We start from the raw sequence: 22,795 nt of genomic DNA on the forward strand, positions 1-22,795 counted from the left end.
CATTCTGGATGAGAACTTACTGATGACTGAAATGAAAGCTTACATCTGGGTTAAAAATATATCTTTCAAAGTACATATGGTTCACTGAGAGGAGAAGGTAATTCATAAATAAAAATCAGCAATTAAGGTCTTAAGAGAACAGAGGAATATTGGTAGCAATGCTTAAGAGGGAGAGATTACATGCTATAGGTTGATCAAAGAACGTTCTAAGGAGATGGCATTTGAGTTTATTGTTAATGAAAGAGCTGGTTTTGGACTGGAAGCTTTGGAAGGAAGGGTATTATGGCAGAGAGAAAGAAGGAACAGGCACATGGGAAGGAAATTGTAGGATAGCCACTGACTAGACTTTGGGAACAGATAGAATCATCAGCAAGCCAACTAAGCTTAGGTAGGAGTTTGGATTTCATTCTAAATATAATGGGAAACTGCTGAAGAATTTAAAGAGGAAAGAAATATGATCTGATTTGCATTAGTAATAGTAAAATCACCTTGCCTTCCTGTAGAACAGACGTCAAGGGAATAAGAATGATAGCAGGGAGTCTACTGCAAGAGAAGGCCCCATTGGTCTAGGGCAGATCTAGGTCCCATAAGTCATACATACTGACCAGTCACAAGGATCAAAATGTGGGTGGGATTCCTGCTATATCAGGTGTTAACCCTTCAGTTTCTATATCCAGGGCAGTCATAGGGTGTCTCAGAGGAAAGCTCAGAGTGGCTGGCAGGGGCACCTGGCAGGGCTAGCACATGGCTAAGAGGCCATATACAAGCTTGCCAGAATTGCTTCAATATTTTAATGACCAGTACAGTTGTATATGTGCATTCTATCTGTCTCAGCCCTAGTCTTGGGTGGAGGTGATGGGGATGGTAAGAAGTGGTCAGCCTGAGGATTTATTTTAGGGATAGAAACTATAAATAGACTTGCTGATGATTATTATAAGTAGGACCTATGCCTTATAAAAGTAAATGTGTTAAGACTTGGTGCTTAACATTTGTCATAAATTCTTCTAAAATATCTTACCTCAGGGTGCCTGGGTGGCCCAGTCGGTTAAGCATCTGCCTTTGGCTCAGGTCATGATCCCAGGGTCCTGGGACTGAGTCCTGCATCAGGCTTCCTGCTCAGCGGGGAGCCTGCTTCTCCTTCTCCCACTCCTCCTGCTTGTGTTCCCTCTCTCACTGTCAAATAAATAAATAAAACCTTTAAAAAAAATAACTTGCCTCTCTTTATAGTCTCAGTAAAGAAAATAATTTTTAAAAATAAGGGTTTTGTTTGTTTGTTTTTGTTTTTGTTTTGCCAACATGAGTGTTTATGGTTTTGAAATTATTTTTACTAGATAGTCATGTAGGGGTGGAGATATGAGATACTGGGACAGACAGCAACTGACTTCAGTACAAAAACTAAAACATTTTTAACTAAGTATTGGTTATCGACTCAATTTCTTCTGATCAGTCTTTTTTCTCTAAGTCAAATGTAGGAAGGAACTTTTACTAAAGTTGTAAAAGCTAAATTATTTTTACTAAAGTTGCTAAAGTTAATTATTTTCTGGTTAAAAGATAGAATGTAAACTCCTTTAAAGAACTTTAAAAATGGTAGTAGTAGTAGTAGTAGTAGTCTTTTTATATTTCATAATTTTAAATGAAACATTTCTTTAGGACTCCGTTTCTCTTCTTTGATTTAATGTGCATTTTCACATTGAAAACCACACAGCACTGAGTGTATACCAGACCTTGGCAGTGAATTAGAGGATATAAATCAATCTGTAAGTAATACTGAAAAGCTTCAGAGTTTTACAAAGAAGCTATTTTCTAAGCTGGGCTAAGAATTTGAAAGGCACTTTTAAACAAACTTTACTCATTCAAACTTTTCCCCCCATTTTAATTTTAACACTTTGTTCATTGATTTCCTTGGCAATATTAGATCATAAGAGCAGGATACCAAGCCATGATAAGTAATTCCATCTTAAGTTAGTCACAAAATTCCCCTTGCTTCAGAGGTTGAGAGAACTCTAACCAGTAGAATCAGATTTTGTTCACCAAGTGGTTATTATTTAAGAGAAGTCCTATTGCCAGCCTTATTGCTGTCAGCTAACTTAGAGGTCAGTGTCCACATGAATTTGAAAATGTAAAACCTGGTTGACAGCTGCCAAGAGAAATTTTGAAAGCCTCTTGTGTCTTGTTTTGGGGCACCTGGGTGGCATAGTTTGTTCAGTAAGTCCAACTCTTGGTTTGGACTCAGATGGTGATCAAAGGGTCATAAGATCGAACCCTGCCTCTGGCCCTGTACTCAGTGCGGAGTCTGTTTCAGATTCCCAGTAGCCCCTCTAGCTCATGCTCTCTCGCTCTCTCTCAAATAAATAAATCTTTTAAAAAATAGTTGTATCTTGTTTTATATAATGGTTATATATGAAATGTTTCATATGAATCAAACTTAAGTAATATTCAGAATAAGAAAGGGAGAATACTGGGACACCTGGGTGGCTCAGTCATTAAGCATCTGCCTTTGGCTCTGGTCATGATCCCAGAGTCCTGGGATTGAGCTCTGCATCGGGCTCCCTGCTCTGCAGGGAGACTGCTTCTCCCTCTCCCACTCCCTCTGCTGTGTTCCCTCTTTTGCTGTGTCTCTCTCTGTCAAATAAATAAATAAAATCTTAAAAAAAAAAAAAGGAGAATACTGTTCAAATACAAATACTATTCAATCCTTCTGAAAAAAATAGAAAATTTCTAGTTATTCTAACTTTACGTAAGTCGAGGTTTGGCTTGGAGTGGAGTATACCTCTTATAAATGGTAAAAATCCCTGGGGATAGTTCATGAAATACTATGACATTGTGGTGTTTGAATAGTTAGTTAAAAGTGAAAAGCAAGTAAGTAAAATCATTTAATATTATAAAGACAAAAATAATTAGGGTTTGTGACTTAATTCAGATTTTTAAAAATTGAGTTCAGAGCAGATAGAGACCAGGAGTCTACTGTTTTTATTTTATTTTATCTTGTATTGCTAAAAAGTAAATTCTTTACCAGTGCCATGGGATGACAACAAAGATCACTGTGTTAATAACCTGTGTTCAGAGAAGAACATCACTGATGATTCCATTATAAGTTTCAGTTTCCTTACCTCAACTGTGGAAAGAAGGTAGAGAACACACACTGTTGGGTTCTATTAAATTCTCTATTCTAAATCTTACACATTCACTGTGTAAGTCATACATCCAAAAATGTGCACACAATTATATTTTATTTGAAATATAGTCACTATTTAGCATTATTATGTGTCAGGAGGGTAGAGTCATTCATTCATTCTCAAATATGAATTAAGGAAAAACTTTGTATAAGTCATTGTTCTATAAGGCAATACTGTATGTGAACAGGTTACATTCTCAGTGGAATGAGAAAAGAAAAGAAGAAATTAGTTTATTAGGAATTAAAATTAAATTAGTAATTAAAAGGAGGACTGGGGCATCAGGGTGACTAAGTCAGTTAGGCATCTGACTCTTGTTTTCAGCTCACATCATGATTTCAGGGTCAAGGGATCAAGCGCCGTGTCGGGCTCCATGTTCAGCATGGAGTCTGCTTGTCCATCTCTGTCTGCTCTTCCTCTCTCTCTCAGATAAATATATAAATAAAATCTTAAAAAAAAAAAAAGAGGCTGATAGCTCCATGATATGAGCAAGATGGCACAGCAGCTAGAAACTTAACAGAACCAGGGAAAGCGCCTCCTGGGATCATTGCTGTATTAGTTTGTTGATGCTACCATAACCAAAGACTAAAAATTGGCTGGCTTAAATGACAGAGCTTGATTTTCTCACAGTTCTGGAAGCTGGAAGTCCAAGATCAAGGTGTTGGAATGTTTGGTTTCTTCTGAGGCCTTTCTCCTTAGCTTATGGAGGGCCTCTTTCTCACTGTGTTCTCACATGGTCATCCCTCTGTGTGTAAATTTCTTTTTCTAATAAGGACAACAGTCATAGTGGATTAGAGCCCACCCTAACATCCTCATTTAACTGTATCTCTTTAAAGGCCCTATCTCGAAATACAGTCACATTCTAAGGTACAAGGGAAAGCCTTCAACATATGAATTTGGTTGGAGATACATAGTCCCCAAACAGTCCATAACAACGGCCAACCTTGGGTTTTGGGAAGGCCGTGTGTATGCCCCAGGCTTCCCTAGCTCAGGGGCAGGCAGAGCTCGGGAACAACTTCCTTGGAAACCAAGCTTACAGTTAAAATACCACTTATCTCTGGCAGTCTGGAAGACTGTGTGCAGCTCTTTCTCAGGAAACAGCAGAGAGGAATCATCAGGGGTCCTGATCCCTGGTGAACATTAGCAAACAAGGCAAATGCCCTGAGCTATGATAGCAGCCTCCAAGCAGCAAAACATCCAGTAGCATAAGGGTAAAAATCTAACTGGCTGAGGGGGCTAGAACAAAACCTCTGACCTAGGAATGACCTCTGGGTACCCAAGAGAAGAGGTAAAACAAAAGAAAAATATCTGAGTAGGGACAACAGAGGCTGTGCACAGTGGAGAAAATAGACTTCACAGAATGAGTTCAGCCAAGTTATTTAAATAAACTTTCATGAACAAGTTCTGGGGATGATGGATAGCATGGTGAGTATGGTTAGTAATATACTGTCTGTATACTTGGAGTTTGCAAAGAGAGTAGATCTCTCTCTCTCTCTCTCTTTTTAAAAAAAAAATATTTATTAATTTGACAGAGAGCACAAGCAGGGGGAGCAGCAGGCAGAGGGAGAGGGAGAAGCAGGCTCCCCACCAAGCAGGGAGCTCAACATGGGGCTCAATCCCAGGACCCTGAGATCATAACCTGAGCTGAAGGCAGCCACTTAACCGGCTGAGCCACCCAGGTGCCCCATCTAAGACAGTAGATCTTAAGTGTTCTCACCATATTCATACATACAATGGTAACTATGTGAGGTGACGTAGGTATCAATTAAGTTGATTGTGGTAATCACTTTACAATATATTCATAGAGCAAATCACAGTGTACATCTTAAATATATACAGTTTTTATTTGTCAATTTATACCTTGATAAAACTGGAAAACAAAACAAAACAAAAACATGTACACACAGTTTTTCATAGCTATTCATAGCAGCTTTATTTTTACTGGCCCAAAAGTGACAACAATCCAAATTCTTACCAACTAATGAGGAGATGAACAGAATATATTGGTTCTTTACAATGCAATATTGTTTGGAAATAGAAAGTAAAGAAGTATTGAATGGATCTTGTAACATCATGCTAAGTGAAAGAAGCCAGTCATAAAAGACCACATATTATGTAATATAATTTATGTGAATTATCCAGAATAGTCAAATCCATAGAGATAGAAAGATGATTACTGATTACTAGAGGCTGAGAGGAGGAGGGAATGCGGAGTTACTGCTAATGAGCATAGGGTTTGTTTTGGGAGCAACAAAATGTGCTAAATTTACCTTACGGTGATGTTTGTACTATGCTACATATATACTAAAATAAATTGAATCATACACTTTAAATGGATTAAATCTCAATGCTATTGTTAAACACATGAATTATAAGATAACGCAATGTTTCTATGTTAGAGTGTACCTCAAGACCTCAACTATCTTTTAAACTTCCTTATACATTTGGCCTTCCCTTTAAAGATAAGATATTTCAGGGCTGCCTGGGTGGCTCAGTGGGTTAACCCTCTGCCTTCAGCTCAGGTCATGATCTCAGGATCCTGGGATCGAGTCCCACATCAGGCTCTCTGCTAGGCAGGGAGCCTGCTTCCTCCTCTTTCTCTCTCTCTTCTTGTGATCTCTCTCTGTCAAATAAATAAAATCTTTCAAAAAAAAAGATAAGATATTTCAAATATTATACTAAAATGCCCACTTTAGCACAATAATCGTGTTTCTTATGTTCGAATGCTGCCATTTTCACTCTCTCAGTGAGTAGAAATAATTCTGGAAAAGTCAAGTGTCTTAACATCATAATCAGAATGCTGATTATTATTGAATTGACTGTTAAGGAAGCTAGTCCAATACAGTAAGATTATTGGATTATCCTATTCACATTGCAATCTATTGCTAATGTAGGGTTGGTTAAATAGTGGCAAAAACATCTCCATATTTGTTGCCCAATCCGTAAGTCATGTTATCTTCAGACTGGCTTCAGTATTCTGATTCCTTTTTGTATTTAGTCGAATGAGCACCTTGTTTTTCACCATGTTCCTATTACAAGCCTGCCATTCTGTGAGTATTTACTTCCTGCATTTCCATGGCTGAAGGCTTAAAAATGAATTTAACCTTGAAAACAGCCATTAGAGTTAAGTGAACCAGTTCAGTTCAACAAACAAGATGTACAAATCATTAAGTGTCCAAAGTCAAGGGTGATGTTGACCAGATATTTGTTCTGCTTCCTACTAAGTTAACCAGCAATGTTCCCTGTTTAAAAGCCAGGACAAATAATGTTTTTAATCATAAATCCACCCTGGCCCTGAGATCATTTTGCACATACAAAATTTAACTTTATTAACTATTAGCAAGAAGCCTCCCCTACCATGGCTCAATTCATCTTAATAAAGTCAGTCAGAATCTAAACAACTCAAAAATTACATATAAAGAAAAGATTTAGTTTCCTACCAAGACTAATAAATGATTTAGATGTTATAGCCTTTCTGTGGGAGATGGATAAAATATGAAAAACAAACAAAAATGACCAGGAACTAGTAATGAGCCTGTTAGCATGTAAAGTCATGCCAGTATTACCTAAATGGACATATAAGCAAAGAAAAAGAATAAAAATTATTCAGAAAATAAAGGGCTGATGCTGAGGGAAGAGATGAGAGTAGATGATAAATTAAAAGGGATCTATGTTTCTATCTTAGATGTAATTTGTGAATCCCAGAAAAATGATAGTATACTTAAATTTGATGTTCTTGTCTCAAATATCTTAAAATATCTCTGTGATAGAAACAGAGTGATCTTCTGTAAGGGTTTGGACAGATTAATTCAATACATAGACATGGCCATTCCTTGGTTAAACCATGAAGGACTTGTAATTTATGTTTGCTTTCCTCCTTCTTTCTCATTTTTGCCTTCTGTTGCAACCTTCCCTTTACTTCAAGGGGGACCTGTCCTGAAGCCCCCGCTTTTAGCACAACCAGAAGTATAGCTTCACCTTCATCAAGATGAACATTTATTCCTTTGGAACCTGATAATATCTGGAGGTTGAAGTGATTTTTGGGTCCAAGGTAAAAGAATAAACCTAAAAGATCCTACATTTGAAGAGAGTAAATTTGTAAATGAGAAATAGTGAATATCTAGTATTACACATCAATAATTGAAACGGGAGTGAGAGTTTAGAATTATCTTGGAGGAAGAAGGTCTGCTTTTACCCCAAGACAGCACTCTGGAAGAGATGTGAACTCTGTGAAGTTGGGCTTTGAGCATCTCTTTCTGTTTAGTTCCTTTATGTCCAAATAAGGAAAGTATTTTGGAAATACAGTCCTTTGGGTTTCCATGCTTTTTTTCTATGGACACACCTAGAATTTGAAGTTTGTTCTTTAGGGATCATTTTGGATGCTGAGAAATAGACCAAATAGTTGGAGCCCCCCAAATTCACTTGTGTTCAGGATCCCTCTAAAGAAGGTATTTAATATATCCTCAACTCTAATAGAATTTAATCTGAACAAAAAGTTGCTAGATGTTCCTGCCATAAAACTTGAATCTGAATTTAATCAAGATTCTAACTCATATTAAAAGAAACTCTAAGGAAACTATTAGTCAAACTTAAAATGTAGAAATTCTGTGACAAAAGAAGACTCAGATTATTAAACAGTTATTATGGCATAAAAAAGGGAAAGGTGAGGTATTAGAGATTAAAAAAGACTTAAAATGATATTTCAACCAAATGCAATGTATGCAACTCATTAGGATCCTAATTTGAGTAAGCCAATAAACCTCTATTTGAGATGAGGAAAATTGCAGAGACTGAACACTATAAAACACTAAGGACTTACTATTGATCTTTTTAAGGTTCTGATAATGGTATTTTCCCTTTGTTTAAAAACAAGTCATTTCCAGTTAAATATTCATACTATTTTTGTTTAAATGTGATGTTTAGTTTTTTATTTAAAACACTTGAGTAAAAACTTCTAGGGAAATAAAGAAATAAGAATGGTAGAACAGTAACAATCACTGTGGTCAGGTTGTGGTACATGGGTGTCCCTTATGCTATTGTGTTGATTTTATGTATGTCTGAAAGTTGCCTTAATAAATAATAATCAAAGTACCACCGTGCAAGAAACAGATTCAGGGATTGTATAGTCTTCATTCACCAAAAAAAAAAAAAAAAAAAAAAAGATACATTAGTTTTGTTATTCCAGTTCTTTGGTTTTGGAGATCTGCAAAAAACAACCACTGTAGAATTCAAATATATGTTTTACAAAACTTTGCTTCCCTTCCCTGTAATTTAAGTTATTTTTAACTATAAATTTGAAAGCATTTCTATCGCAGTTGTTTCTAAATTTACTATTTGTACTACTTGTAGTACGACTTACTATTTCAATTTACTTTAGTTTGTAAGTAAGAATAATGTAGTATTGTGTAAAGTAAAGTAGCTATTTTATTTAAGCCAACTAACAATTGATTTTTTTTTAAAGAATAAAAAGGGGTGACAACGTTGCACTTTATTTGAGCCCTGAGATTTGGCTTTTGTATTCTGAGATGTGGCTACCTTCAAAGACCACTCTGCCCTCACATAAGACTCATTTCCACCATTTCTCAGCGACTCATGTAGGACCCATCTCCATCCTTCTTCATATCTGCCTCTATAAAACTGCAGGCCCTCCCTCCACCTTTCCTTAGATGTTTCTCACTAATGAACATTATCCTCATTGCAATAACCTAAATAAACTCATTTCTCTAATTGTCCCATCCATTTTTGTCTTTCACAGGGTCTCTACTTGTTTGATCTCCATTATCCTGGCCTTTTTAGCTGTTTGCACATCAGTTCTGGTTATTATCAGACGTAAGAAAAGATGGAAAACAAGCCCTCTTTGTGACCCCATCAACAGCAATAGCATAAAAAGTGTGCAGGTCCTTCCCCTTTTCCCCAGACCTTCTCACAGCTGATATATTAGAATAGATTAGATTTGTTTAAGCAGATTGAACCAACAGTGTGAAACATTTCTAGATTAAGGATTGTTTTCTCTGATTTAAAGCAAATTTATTGGAACATGGTGCAAATTTTGAAGAACTTTTTTTTTTTATGGTATCTGAGCTTTAATTTCAAAGTGGTCCTTGTTTTGATGGGCAGAAGTTTACCCACAAGCAGGGTTCTAAAGCCATGCTAATCCCTTTCAGTTGACAGTGGAACTTTCACAAAGTTCCTAAAGAAGCAAGATTTAGAAACACCTTACATTGTCCATATTTATCTGATCACTTTTCTTATGAAAATTAATTCTGTTTTTCCTCTTTTCAGTAGCCCCCAAAGCTCAAAATTTATTTGTTGAGTGATTTGAGAAAGGTTTCTCTTGATATGGTAGGACTGACTTTACTGGGATTATTATTGCTTTCCTACATTATTGGAATGATATGAACTTGTATGAATATGTTTCATTTTAAAGTAGCAATCAGCTATATACATAAGCTTTTGCTTATATGTGCCATGCATACATTTAAATCTTTCATTTCCAAGGGATGAAATGCTATGCATTTGTCCTAGATTTTCATTACTAAATTTTGTTCATTTGCATTGCTATACAGATTAACTTCAGACATCAAAAGGCAACTTTTTTGGACAAATCTTTTACATTTGCAATAATGTATAAAGGAGAGATATTTTGATTCTTTTTTTCTCATCAACCTAAATATAGAACTGGTTAGCATCTTCTCATCTTAGGTCCTTACTGTTGTAGCTGAGGCTAAACTGATCTAGTCCCTTCTTTCCTCCCTTCCTTCCTTCCTTCCTTTCCTCCTTCTTCTTTCCTGTCTTTGTTAAAGTATCAGTGACTTCTAGATCGTGCTCAGGGAATTTCTTAAATGGCACTGTTTTGGACATGACATTCTCCTTCTTGGGAAGATCCTCCCTGAAGACTCAGACCTTAAGAAAGAGCCTATGCCTTTGACAACCACAGCCACTTTACCTCAGTCTGACCAGAACTATGGCCAATTTTGTTCCAATTTGGACTTTATATATATATATCTTTTTTTCTCCCTCTGGAATTGTCAGTCCTTGCTGATGAGCCACTCTATCTGATAGTGCAGAGAAACCATCGGTTTTACCAACCACAGTCAATACCACACTTTGTATTTCTAGCCCAGATTTACCACCACCCTGCACTTCTTTTCTGGTCTAATTTGAACCCAGTGGTATGCCCTCATTGGCATGTCCCTCACTCCTGGACTCTTGTCAAGTGGCAGAGTTTACCTAATGTATCTTGTGCCTGAACTTCTCTTCTTCTTTTGGATCCCCTTCTGTGGCTCTATACCCAGAAGCTTCAGACTTGTCTTGTGCCTTATTTCTGGATTTTTAAGAAGCATCCACCATGTTTACAACTCTATACTTCACATGTTTATGTTTCATTAATTTTTACATTTATCATCTCCAACCAAGATGCCAATTCCACCAGTTAGGAACTCTGACAGGTTCCTGAATATGAATATAGCTCACTAATGCCTCTGTAGCAGTATTTCTTGGAAAAGTGACAGAAGGAAGTCTAGATTGCCATCAGGTATAAATTAATGTGCAGCAATTCTCATATATGAGTCTCCTATTACGGTTCTTAACAACCATGTGTTCTTGTTCACAAAATTTGAAGGATAATAGCAGCTAACAATTATTGAGAATTTGCTAAGTATTAGGGCACTGCATGCTTTGCTGTATTTGACTTTACCAGCCCTGTGATCTGGACATTATTATCTTTATTTGACACCTGAGGAAACTAAGAATTCATTAGTTAAGTAACCTACCCATGGCAACTCAGAAGGGATGAACCCCAAATTTGGAATCTGGCTGATCTCAAGTCCACATACCTTAATGCCATACCACTTTAAAAGAAGATAACAAGGATGAAAATTTCATCTTGTTCATGTATGCATCCATAGTCAATGCCTAGCATGATACCTATCTTAAGAAGTTACCAAATGACTAAAAATCAATTGTGGTGTAATTGGACTAGCTTATAAAGCCTTCTAATCACTGTGGGCAGCTCATGCTTGCAATAGCCATTGAACCTACAGCCTCTCTCTCTAATCATTACCTTAGAATATGCTTTGGTCTTTAGATTGTAAGTACTGTGACCCAATGTACCTATGGTAGAATTTGACGCAATTCATTTCTTTGTTACCTGGAATGAGATACTAGAGTGTGCATTATCCGTATACTGTTACATACCTAACAAATTCTCTCTCCAAAATGTATTGGCTATTTCCTCCAGCATCAGCATATTGGAGGATTACTCTAGGCTTGTTCAGTGTCCGTTCTGTTTCTCTACATCAGACAGGTCTACTTCCAGTTGGATCTGGGGAGATTTTAGAATCCTAGCTCTATACCTCAGGCTCTGGCCATGTGATGTCAACAACTCTGTTACTTCCCACTGTCACCCACAGCTTCAGACCCTGTGCCACTCCCACAGACTCTCTCAGACCACTTGATAAGCCTTGAACATCTAGTTCTGACTGGGACAGTCATCTCCTTTGGATCATCTGAGGTTTTTACTGCCATTCCTACACCACTGAACTGGTGCCCTAATAACCTAACAACCTTCTCCCTGGGTTTTCATCCCCTGTGTCTTTTCTTTGTTCTGCGCTCTTAAGGCTTATATCCATTCTTTTTTTTTTTTTTTAAGATTTTATTTGTTTATTTGACAGAGAGAGAGCCCAAGTAGGCAGAGAGGCAGACGGGAGGGGGGGGGGAAGAGGCTCCCTGCTGAGCAGAGAGCCCGAAGCGGGGCTCCATCCCAGGACCCCGGGACCACGACCTGAGCCGAAGGCAGAGGCTTTGACCCACTGAGCCACCCAGGAGCCCCTAGGCTTATATCCATTCTAAGAGCATTTAGTTCTTTCAGTGATGAGGTAAGACAAAAATATCCAAGAAAATGAAATGTGTCAATTCCATGGATAGATTAAGTATGGGACAAATATCAGTTCAGTAATAGCTGAAGTGCCTAGCACGGAGCTTGACTCATACCAATCATTCAAAGAAATATGAAGAGTAAATGAATGAATGTACAATTCCTATCCAATAATAAGCCTATCCATCTTCTATGCAGAGCAATGGATCACAGTCCCATGCAATCAGAAGCGGCCCACTTTGGTGTTATGTCTATGTGTTATGCAGGCAATTTTTTTCTGAGTGTTCAAAATACGTTCCCTCTCTTTTACTTGTTGATATCTGAAATGTTCTTGACCTAAAATCAGAGTTACTTGAAAATCCATGACACCGTATTATTTCCTGGGAGCAGATATTTCTCTGCTGTGAAAGACAAAACACAAGAGGCATAGGTACCTACAGGAAAGGGTAAAGTAACTAATGCAGAGATGAATAGCTAGGAGAAATGAGAATAGATTTTGCTTGCTTCTCAATTCTGCCAGTAATTGGGGTAGACAAAATTTCTCTTCTGTCCTTGCAGCATTTGGGGGAATCTTTGACAGAATGAGAAATGCTAAGAACTTTTAATGTAGGGCTAAGAGATGGGGATATAAAGCAGGGGCTAACAGAGGGATGAAATCATAGGGTCCAATGAACTCTCATTTAAGTCATGTGGTTCTTAATGAAGGTCAGTTTCCAAAAAAAACATATATCTAATTAAGCTATGCAAAGCACTCTTTTGCAGAATATTATGTTAATCAATTTTCCTTTTTATCTGTATTATACCAGGCCTTTCTTTTTATCATTTATTTTACTTTTAGAACAATCATTTAGGACTCAGTTTTATTATGACTCATGAGAGACTTTGCATGGAATTTAATATATTTATTATTTCTTATTACCATTGTTATGCAGGACAAATTATTAATTTTAGAATCATCGTGTAGCTTTAGAATATTTTGTAACTTGCCTGTGCTAGGAAAATTTTTTTTGATGTGTTCTTATGAAATCAGTAGATAATAAGACCTAATCCTTTTTGAATTTTTATATTTGTTAACATTTCTACAGAGTCTATTCATTGTTTTACATAAAATGAATGGAGGAATACTTAAAAGTGTAATGTATTCTTGGGAAATTTTTTAATTTATTATGAATATGTGAAGTTCTGGGCAAGAGAAAAAAGATGTCTTTGATATGTAGGCTTTATTTGGTAGGTTAATGAAGCTCCCATAATCCCAAATAAGAGATGGAAAAGGACATACAAGTAGACATATTTCTGGTAAAATTATTGTGTTTCTCAATTTAAAAAGAAAATATCAGCTTTTATTTAGAAAAAAATTTGTAAATGTCAGAAGTCAAAATAGCTGCAAGTTAGAATAAATAGTGAAATAACATCTATACATAAGGAAGAAGTGACTGGGATGAGCAATCTTGAAGTCACCCAAAATTTCAGTTCCCTGTCATGATGGAAGGAAGATATTATTGGATGAGCGAAGAACTGAGGGGGAGAGGAGTATTAGCCACTTATGCTTCCTGATAAAATAATCACAACAGGGTTCTGACTGAACAACTGATTAAGCAAAACCAAGATCTCTAGCAAAAGCAACGCATACACGTGGTTAACCCTAAAAACACAATGTTAGAGTGACTGAGAGTTTGCAATATAAATGCTAAGTAAGTATTCATGAAGCAGAAGTGAAACCGAGACCTTGCGTTTGGGGGAAATGTACTGAGTGAGGGCATCACAGGGTGCTGAACTGATAGTCTGGCCTGTGGGTTAGGATGAGTGGCAGTGAGGGTGAGAGGTGAGCTGTAGTAGGGGGAAATAAACCATTCCCAAGGCACATCTCTGGAGTAGGGAAGCAGTGAAGAAATAGAACATGCTGTTGAGAAGCAATTAGGGTGTATCTTGGTATCATTTGCCTTTAATGTGCAGGGTGTGCTTTAGCACTTTTTGTAGAGCAGGTCTGCTGGAAACAAATTCTCTCAGCTTTTGTTTACCTGAAATCTTTTTTTTTTTTAAGATTTTTTAAAAACTTTATTTACTTGAAAGACAGAGATCACAAGTAGGCAGAGAAGCAGGCAGAAGATGGGGTGTGCGAAGCAGGCTCCCTGCTGAGCAGAGAGCCCGAAGCGGGACCCTGAGATCATGACCTGGGATGAAGGCAGAGGCTTTAACCCACTGAGCCACCCAGGTGCTCCCTGTTTACCTGAAATCTTTAATACACTTTTCTTTTTTTTTTTTTTAAGATTTTATTTATTTATTTGACAGAGAGAGATCACAAGTAGGCAGAGAGGCAGGCAGAGAGAGAGGGGGAAGCAGGCTCCCCGCTGAGCAGAGAGCCCAAAGCGGGGCTCCATCCCAGGACCCCGGGACCACGACCTGAGCCGAAGGCAGAGGCTTTGACCCACTGAGCCACCCAGGAGCCCAATTTACTTTTCTTTTTTGAATAAAACCTTAGTAGGTATAGAATCCTAATTTTCCCCCAGCTTATTATTTACTGTACTGTATAAAACTTGACAAGCTACATAGTTTGTGAAATTCGGTGATAATTGATGAAGTGGCTTCTGCTATCTTTTTTCCTCAGGACTGATTGACATGACCTGCGTTGCATGGTAACATGTCTCTTACATTGTAACAAAACAACCCAGCAGAGATGGGCCTGCCCTAGCAAAGACAGAGATATGTGTGTTTTTTGTATGTTTCATGGGTGTGTGTGTGCTTATATTTCTCGTTAAGATCATGACCCCAGTTTATACTTTGCCAATAATGTAAGAAGTAGAAATGAGATAAGTGTGATAAAATTTCCAATTTACATCAATGATCTTCTTCTTCTTCTTCTTCTTCTTCTTCTTCTTCTTCTTCTTCTTCTTCTTCTTCTTCTTCTTCCTTCTTCTTCTTCTTCTTCTTCTTCTTCTTCTTCTTCTTCTTCTTTCTTCTTCTTCTTCTGCTTCTTCTTCTTCTTCTTCTTCTTCTTCTTCTTCTTCTTCTTCTTCTTCTTCTTCTGCTTCTTCTTCTTCTTCTTCTTCTTCTTCTTCTTCTTCTTCTTCTTCTTCTTCTTCTTCTTTTTTTTCTACGTAGGCTCCATGCCCAGAGTGGAGCCCAGCTGGGGGCTTGAACTCACAAATGACCATGAGATCAACACCTGAGCTGAGATCAAGAACTAGAGGTTTAACTGACTGAGCCATTCAGATGAATAGGGTGTTCCTATTTCAATGATTTTTTTAAAAGATTTTATTCATTTCATTTGACAGACAGAGATCACAAGTAGGCAGAGAGGTAGGCAGAGAGAGAGAGGAGGAAGCAGGCTCCCCGCCGAGCAGAGAGCCCGATGCGGGGCTCGATCCCAGGACCCCAGGATCATGACCTGAGCCGAAAGCAGAGGCTTTAACCCACTGAGCCACCCAGGCGCCCCTCAATGATTTTTAATAGCACTTCTGCTGTTCAGGTGGGGCCAAATCGTGCAATGCTTTGCAGGGCATCATAAAGATGGAATTTTGTCTACTTGAAATGAGACACCATTAAGGAGTTTTAAGTTGGGAGTGACATGATCTGATTTATTTTATAACAAAATCACTAGGAAAGGAGAACTAATTGGAGGAGGACAGGAGTAGATGCAGTGAAATCAGTTTGGGGGCTTTTGTTGTAGTCAATGCCAGTTTTGTAGGTTAAACTATGTTAGTAGCAGTGAGATGGAGATATGTTTTGGAGTTAGAACCAAGAGGCCTTGTTCTAGAAAGGGATGTGAGGAGTGAGGGAAAGAAAGTTAAGAATGTTTCTCAGGTTTCCAGCTCTAGGAACTGTGAGTTGAGGTGGCATTTATTGAGAAGGGAAGAAATAGAAGACCATCTTGGGGAGAAATAGAGTTTCAAAGAATTAATTAAGTAGGTTGTTATATAGATATGATTGTGGGGAAAGGCCAGCAATCCCTGTACCCACAGATGAAAGATTACTCCAAACTTTGCTGTGAAAGAGAGAAGGCAAGAGCGTCAATGCTCAGAGATGGAAGACCCTTTACTCTTCTCCCACTTATATTGGTCCTTCAGGATACAAATCCTTATTACTGTTTCTCAAGTACCTGATGTGTGACAAGGGCTCCTACTGAAACTAGGAAAGTCTGTTTACAGGAAAGATAAGATATGTTAATCTGTCTGTCCTACTAAATATAACCTAAGGGACAATGCATTCATCTCTCAGATCACAGGGTGGTGGTTTGGGCTAAGAAAGCTTGGGGAAGGCAGCTCCCTGCGGCATTCCAACCACTGAGTGGCTACACATGCCTTGGCAGTCCAAAGGCCTCCACTCTTATCTGAAACCTTCCTTCGCCCCAGTGGCCTCCACGTTACATTTTAGCAAGCCAGGTATTATGGCTGATTTCATGCTCTACATTAACTCCAACATATGATGGTTGATTTTATGTGTCAACCCGACTAGACTAAGAGATATGTAGATGGCTGGTAAGATTATTTCTGTGTGTATCTGTGGGGGAGTTTCCAGAAGAGACTAGCATTTGAATCTGTATACTGAGTAAAGAAGATTGTCCTCACCAGTGCTGGTGGGCATCATCCAATCCATTGGGGAACTGAGTAGAAAAAAAACATGGAGGGAGGGCAAATTTCTGATCTGCTTGAGCTGGGACACCCATCCTCTCCTGCCTTCGCACAGTGGCACTCCTCATTATTGTGTCTTTGGCCTTGTACCACAACTTGCATCATAGGCCTCCTAGTTCTCAGGCCTTTGGACTCGGACTGAGAATTAATACCACTGGCCCCCTGGTTCTCAGGCCTTTGGGTTTGTATTGGAACTATACCACCAGCATTTTTGGGCTTTCAGGTTTCAGCTGGCAGATGGAGGAGCTCCTCAGCCTCCATTATAGTGTGAGCCAATTCCTCATAAGAAGCATCTTTTTATATATCTATACATATCTTAATGGTTCTGTTTCTCTGGAGAACACTAATACAGTAGGCAAGTGGATATTAAAGTTTGGAACTGAGAGATCATGCCTATGTTGAACTAAAATCTGGAAATCATCAGCATGTAAATGGTACTTAAGGCCACAAACTGGATGAGATCACCTCAGAGTCAATTCTAAAGAAAAGGACTCAGAAGAAGGCCTGATGATATTACTCAAATCAATTTCTTAGCTTTCTTTTCAGTTTCATTGATATATTATGTCAATAAGATGCTATTTTAATTATAATAGCTCTAAAATAAGTCTTTCATACTGTGAAAATTACTTATTACTTTTCTTTTTAAAAATTTTTTTGCTTTTCATCTGTATTTTCTCACATATAAACTTATGTATCACTTTACGAAATAACTTCTTGATATGTGACACTAATTTTGCGAATGTTATAAAAAGTATATAAAAGTATAAAAAGAAATAACGTTGCTATTTTGTTTGATATCACTGATTCAATTGTTGCGCTAGAGAAGTGATTAGAGCTTGTCCAGCCTATCAAGTTGAGAATACTTAGAGAGCATAAAATTGGGTGAATGGTCAAGAAATGGCCCAGAGAGATATGGTTTTGGTGAAGGGGAGGAAGCACAAGATCAAATGAGTTGGTAGCCACTGGCTAGGTAACTTGCCCCATTTCCAGATAGTTCCAAAGCATTGGAACCATTAAAGGAAAAGCCTATAATTTACATTTGGAACTTGATTTAATTTGTACACTGTGACTATTTCTGAGAACAGGTTTTAATTTTTCCTCTTACCTTTTAGAAGCACTAAAAGTCATCCTATCTCAGTGGATTAGAAAATATTCAAGCTCTGTTCTGAGGAAGGAACACTCCTTTTCCCACCTCATCACTTCCAACTTGAAATTGGAAGTGTGATGCTCAAAAAGCCTGAAGCTACTTATAATCTTGCAAGTTCTTGCTCTCCCTGTCAGTACCTTTGTGCTTGCAGCTTCTCTCTGCCTGCCTTACTTGATTGCCATCTCTTTTGGTTTGGCTAAACCCACTCATTTATGAAAACCCAGCTCAGAAATCTCCCTCCATAGGAAGCTCCTAAGCCTCTTCCTGTTAAGGGCCTTTTTTGTGTGCTTCCCAGCTGTCCCATATTTATCTCTCTCCCAAGTATGGTAATGTGTTGTAATGACTGCGTACTTCCTTGTGCCCTTCACTAGAGTATGGCCTCTTGGAAACTCAAGGAGGGTCTCTTATCTCTGCATCCCCAGCACCTAGACAATGCTCAGCATAGATCAGACATCCAATAAATATTTGTTGAATCAATACACAGCCAATCTACCTTCTTAAGAAGAATCTTACTTACCTGAATAAAGAGTTAAAGCATTCTCCAAATTTCACACTTTAATAGGACTTGTTAACTCTGAAATATAAAAAAGAGATTTATAAGTGTAAGGGTTGAATACATTAGCTTAAAATTCATTTTCTCCTGTCATTGACTTGGAACTATTTCTAAGAGAAATAGATGTCAGAAGCTTATGGAGTGTGAATAGGACAGTCATTAAAACCTAATCATTCTTTCCACCAGATTCTGAAGCTGATAATAGATTTTAGGACCAGGGGGCTTGTTGTGGTAGATAGAGTGCCATGCTCTTCAGGTAGAAGTGGGTCAAAAATGTGGCCTTTGGGACACACTCACTGCAAAAAAAGATCTCATCTGGAAAAGATGTTCTAAACAGTCAGTAGACACCAAAGGTATGAAAAAGAGCCTCAGCACAGAGAAAATAAATGATCTGTTCCACTGCTATATCTAGTGTTCTCAGGAACTTGAAACTTGAATTTTGTCTAAATATAAAACACATGGCAAAGCAGGCCTTCTTAGTTGTCTTTCTCTGGAATTTTGTCAGGTTTTGCTGGAAGAGAGCATCTCCTATTATCTAATAGAATTTCCCCTAATGGAGCCTGGTACAAAGATGAAACCAGGGGCGCCTGGGTGGCTCAGTGGGTTAAGCCGCTGCCTTCGGCTCAGGTCATGATCCCAGGTCCTGGGTTCAAGCCCCACATCGGGCTTTCTGCTCAGCAGGGAGCCTGCTTCCTCCTCTCTCTCTGCCTGCCTCTCTGCCTACTCGTGATTTCTCTCTGTCAAATAAATAAATAAAATCTTTTAAAAAAAATTAAAAAAAAAAGATGAAACCATACTTTAGTATCTGAAGAATAGGAACAATATTTTTTTTAACTCAGAAAAACTAATACATTATTCTAGTTAAGTTCATAGAATAATAGAATATCAAGGCTTGAAGGCAATTTCAGTGTTTTTATATTCAACTTCTTGATTTCACCAATGAAAAACATATTAAGGACAGTGAAGTAACCAGATCAAAGTCCCAAAAACTGTGGCATTCTAAGGGCATCAGACATGTAAACAAATAATAAAAACATGATAAAATACATGACATAATTGAAAATAAATCAATGTTAGTTACTAGCATTATACTTTTATTTTGTAGAGGAAATATCTCCTTATCTATGATGGTAATCATCATAATCATCATGAATGTGTTTACTTATCAATGATAAATATTTTGGCACATATATACATGGAAAGCAGGGTTGTGTTGAATTGCATGTTCAATCTCTTGAAAAGCAGATGAAGGCATTGAGTTAGGAAATGGGGAAAATATTCAGATCACCAGCTTGTAAGTTCCAGGATCACTAAATCATCACTTAACCTCTACCTTTGGGGTGGATGATCCTGAAAACAATATTAGAGAGTGATACTCTTGTTATATTTCCACAATTAATGGAGCAAATGTCATAACCCCACTAATCAGGAAATCCTCCATATGCTCACCATGTATCTAAAATAATCTCTTCTTAAAGACTGTCATATAATTCCTACACAAAAGCAAAATAATACTAATGAATAATAATGAAATGTTATTTTTTATAAAAGTCTTTTGCATAATTACTCTTGATCCTCATAAAAAGACAGGATAGTACTTATATTTCCTTCATCTTTACATGTGGAATCCTAAGGCTTATAGGTTAACTGACTTGCCTAAGAGTTGGTGAGGGCTGATGTCATGAGCCATGAAGAAAAGGGCAGGTGGGCTAAACAATACTTCCCCATGGGAAAGAATAGGGAACCTTTGATCCAGATAAGGACCAATGTTTAATAACATGGGCTACTAACTCTACTACACTGAAGTTTTTAAAAGAAGGAATAAACTTTTGTATTTAAATAGGGAGCCTATTATATATGTAATAATCTCCTAGGTATTTTGCATATTATTGTGTTCATTTCCACAATGGACCTTCCCTGTGATTAAAGCAAATTGGTATAATTTCAACATAGTTCTTGGCTTAAAGAGCCATGAACTGAACAGTTTGGTTCCATGGAGGTTTGGCTTAAGTAGAAAATTAGTTATTTGTTTTTAAACACACACACACACACGCGCGCGCGCACACACACACACACACACACACACATGTACTGTGTATATATTTATAAAGGCACATAATGATGTGGTTGTTAACACGGATTCTGAGTCAGGTAGACTGGATTCCTATCCTCCAGCTCAGCTGTTCACTAGTTGTTGGGTCTAACTAGCTGTGTGACTTTGGAAAATTTCTTGAGTTTCTGTTTCTTCACCTACAAAATAGGAGTAAATAGAATTCTTGTAAGACTGTAGTAAGAATTAAATGAGATAAAATTTATAAAATACTTAGCATATTTTTAGCATAAGTAGTTTCAATAAATATTAGTAATGATAACATATATATGGTATATAGTTCTAAAAATAGATTTGAAGCAGTTATAAATATTCATTAAATAATAGTTTATTCACACAGACCAATAAGTATGTGAGGAAATTGAGGGGACAGGGAATTAGAAGATAATGGATAAGACGATACTGATAATAAGATTAGTACATTATATTTGTGACAAAATGTCCTGTGCATTTCTTTGTGTAAGCCAGAAATATTGCTTCAAGCTTCCTGACAATTAATGCACAGAGGAAAACAAAGTTAAATTAAATTTTATCATGCCCCTAAATAAACATAAAACAATGTTTCAGGACAAGACTATGTTTCTTTTGTGGCTTTCTTCATTTTGTGGATGTTGTGACATTGTAAACAATGTCTTCCACATCTTCCCAATAAATACAAAAGTAAACCTTGCATTTCATATACATTGATGTAGGCAAAGGCCTGAAACCAAAGTATAATTCAGTAAAGCAATTTCATGAGTGAGGGGGAACATGTGACATATGCATAATTCTTTGATGGCCTGACATAACTCCAGTCTCGGCCCTGAATTTAGGGTACCTTAGAAATATAAGCAAACTCAACTCAGCAAATTTTTTACTGATAATATTTATTAAAACCAACTTTTTGAGAATACATTGCCCAGAACAGAATCAAAGTTATACTTACTGAGAACTATCTGGGAGTTTGATTTAAAGTTTATGAAAAAATCATAAACTTTAATTATTAAATGAACTGGAAGTTGGGTTGATATTTACTTACTAGGTGTCTAGTCACGTGACAGGCCCCCATAAATCAAATCCACCTAATTAGGGAGATAACATTATTTTTTTTTTACTCAGACTTTCCAAAATCGTAGAAGTCTTTATTAGAACAACAAATGTGATAAAAGAGTAAGCTGGAAGGAACTCTATCTTCTTTAGGGTTCAATCCCAAAAACTACAACACTTGCCGACACATGTAGTTATAAAAGATGAATTTTATTTATAAATAATGAGGGAATCGATATGTGGAACAGCTGATCTGAAGTAGAATCCGAAGAGCCGGCAAATATATAGACATCAAGACCTGAGAAGAAGTTACAAATAGATGCAAAACTGAAGACACTAATATCCACAGGAAGATAACGGATTGCATTTTACCAGGCACAGTCTGCATACCTATGAACCAAAATCTTTTGCATTACTGTCAGATTATTACGATTTAGTTGTAAAATAGCTCAAAGACTGAGCGATAGGCTGAGATCACAATGAAGTAAGTGCTAGACAGGAAAGTCAGTAATCCTTTCAGTCTTTTTCATAATATTTCTACACAGTAGGCACTCTGAAGTATTTTTAATGAGCAAATCATGCATATTGATTAAACAATACATTTAACTTGGATATATCATGTAGAGAAATATTTAAAGAAATACAAAGGTATAATTTTTACCTTTTCCCACAATTCTTAGCACTGTGAATATAAATTCTTTTCTCAATTTTAAATAGATAAGCTCAAGTCCTTTTGCTTATTTGTGTAAAAATCTGTGCCTGTATATTGCTCTGTCTTTGGGCCTTTAGAATCATTTCTTTTTTCTGCTACAGGTGCGCTCCTCAGAGGGGAATAACACTTCTTATATGCTTTAACTACTGACAGTTTTTATCTCTTTTGCTTTCTACTCAATTTCTGCTTACCCCTTTATTCAAAGGAAAGAAAAAAAGTCAGAAGTACAGGTTGCCCAGGGACTTAAAATTGGTTTCTGAAACGAGGGCAGTCATTTTCAAATTTAATTAATTAATTAATTCATTCATTTTTTTGTGGGACTGAGCCCTTAAACCTGTGGCGTCTGATGCTTCCTTGCACCCTAGGTGTCAGAATTTAATTGATCATTGGACACCCCATTGGTGTTTGGAGAATTGGAGAATTGGTTTGGGTGCTGGCAACAACCTAGGTAAGTGATGAGCAGACAAGGTTGTGGAGAAGCCATAAGAGTTAGAAGAAATCCAAAAAGACCATTGTGTGGTGGAAACCAAGAGAAAATTTTCTAAGAAGGAAATACATGGTTACTAGCATC

The 22,795-nt window shown here is 37.3% G+C and overlaps 1 protein-coding gene across 1 annotated transcript in view; it reads right to left on the minus strand.

Moving 5' to 3' along the window:
- OXCT1 (3-oxoacid CoA-transferase 1) overlaps nt 1–22,795 on the minus strand; it is a 343,538-nt gene that overhangs the window by 283,255 nt on the left and 37,488 nt on the right. The window contains exon 2 of the mRNA XM_047730975.1: nt 18,341–18,397. The gene's annotated coding sequence lies outside the window, so the exon portion shown is untranslated. The remainder of the gene's footprint in view (nt 1–18,340; nt 18,398–22,795) is intronic.

The sequence above is a fragment of the Lutra lutra genome, chromosome 5 (genome assembly GCF_902655055.1).
Source record: "Lutra lutra chromosome 5, mLutLut1.2, whole genome shotgun sequence".
In the NCBI taxonomy this organism is placed as follows: domain Eukaryota; kingdom Metazoa; phylum Chordata; class Mammalia; order Carnivora; family Mustelidae; genus Lutra; species Lutra lutra.